Source organism: Herpailurus yagouaroundi, unplaced genomic scaffold, assembly GCF_014898765.1.
Source record: "Herpailurus yagouaroundi ecotype Mexico unplaced genomic scaffold, PumYag 253, whole genome shotgun sequence".
NCBI lineage: Eukaryota > Metazoa > Chordata > Mammalia > Carnivora > Felidae > Herpailurus > Herpailurus yagouaroundi.
This window is the reverse complement of record NW_024412470.1, coordinates 10,237,247-10,239,220: the sequence shown is the minus strand read 5'-3', so window position 1 is coordinate 10,239,220 and position 1,974 is coordinate 10,237,247. Positions and strand designations below refer to the sequence as shown.

Genomic DNA, 1,974 nt, shown 5'->3' with positions numbered 1-1,974 from the left:
ATCGTGACCTGGCTGAAGTCGGACGCCTAACCGACTGCGCCACCCAGGCGCCCCGTCTACATTCTTTTTTAATATAAGCACCGTTGGGATTTGTACTATACCAGCTTTGATTCCCTGTGGGACACAAAAACTTGAACTTGATAGATGCCCTCCCCCATTTGCAAACTTTAATAATTAGAGGTAAGGCTGGTGAACTGTAATAACTGATATGCATTGAAGATGTGATTCTTTTTCATAAATAATAATGTGTTTTTTGGCCTCCTCCTGCAAAAGTAACTACTTTGAAATTTAATGAAGAAAGAAAGCAGGAGACATTATGTTCAGAAGATCACGTTTAAAAACAATGTTTAGTATGGCATCTAGATTTGAGCCGGAAACTCAGATTTAAGTCTGAGCCTGACCTTAACCCGTGGCCAGTGGAATCTGAGCGTGTTTATTTTTATAGTCGCTTTAATTTGGGGCTTGCGAGTTTGTTGGTTTGTTTTCTCATTCGATTTTGGGGGCCCTGAAGCAGTGTTTTAATTATAGGAATTATCGTATTTATAATTTCCATGGCATGAAGATCAGCAAAGTTTTTTTTTTTTCTTGGCTATATTATGTTATCTTACCCAGAAATGTGTGATCTTTGTGTCTAACAATGCACTTAAAAAAAAAAAAAAGAAAAAACCCCCGTGCTGCCGCTGCCGTGTTGGAATCCAGCAGAACAGCTTCACTTATCTTTACCCTGCATTAAAAAAAACAAAAACCAAAAAACTGTTCTCACAGAAATGTTGCCTTGAGTTCAACAAAGTACAAGCAGTTACTGGAAACGTGTTCTGGACAGCTCTGTTCATGTATGTTCGTTTCCATTTGATTTTTGCATTCTAGGTTCTTTTTTCCCCCCTTAGCTTTGCTGATCATTTCATTTCATAATCACACGGACCCTTGAACCAAGTTGCACCGCATTTTTGTCACCCTCCGCTCTGTTCAGTCCTGCTTGTAGTCTTACGTCACCCGAACGAGTGATGAAGCAGGGACGCAGAGGAGCAGGAGAAGGAAATGAGGGTTTAATAGCAGGGTGGGCTCTGTGCTCCCTTAAGTGGAAACATTAATGTACACTGTTGTCGTTTCTCTTCTTTCCTTTTGCTGTGACACTTCCTGTTTTTGCTAGGAAGAAGGAGTTATCGATGTTCAAACAATAGTTAATATCAGAGTCCTCCGTCATTTATAGTCTACTTCAGGGTACCTGCGGAGGTGCACACCTCTTTCAAAACACACACACTCCCTCTCGTTTGAAGCCAGACTCCTCTTGGCGTATTCGTGCTTTGAGTATTTGCGTGGTTGGAAACCAGAAACTTCAGATGCCACGGGTCACTTATAGATGATCAGAAGTTGGCAGTATAATATTTGGAACTTTAAAATTGTGCTAGACATGCATTTATAATTGTCTTTTACTCTTCCACTGGACTGAATACTTTTTAAGGGCAAGAACTATACATCTTCTTTGGTACGTACCTGTTGCTTACCCGAAGAAGTCTAATACTTGGTTGTTTCAAAGGGAAAAGGGGAGGCTAAGCAGGCAAGGCTCCAGGCCCTAGCCTTAACATCAATCAGAATCTCTATCTTATGTGTTGGTAGTTTTGGATTGGAACTTGTGGGGCAGGGGGGTGGGGGTGGGGGTAGAAATGTCCCTCTTCTTTAAAAAAAAAAAAAAAAAAAGGGAAGATGATTCTATTGAGTAGATTAATTTCAGGATCTTGTGATACTACCTCATCTAGCTCCCTCATTTTACTAGAATTAAAATCCTTCTGTTCTGGGCGCCTGGGTGGCTCAGTTGGTTGAGTGTCCGACTCTTGATTTCGGCTCATGTTATGATCCTAGGGCCATGGGATTGAGCCTGCATCAGGCTCCACACTTAGCGAGGATTCGCGCTCGCGCTCTCTCTCTCTCTCTCTCTCTCTCTCTCTCTCTCTCTCTCTCTCTCTCTCCCCCCCC

General features: G+C 42.1%; 1 protein-coding gene across 4 annotated transcripts in view; it reads left to right on the top strand.

The window, feature by feature from the left end:
* The window catches only part of ATF6 (activating transcription factor 6), a 209,274-nt gene that overhangs the window by 151,326 nt on the left and 55,974 nt on the right, over positions 1-1,974 (top strand). The window lies entirely within an intron of this gene.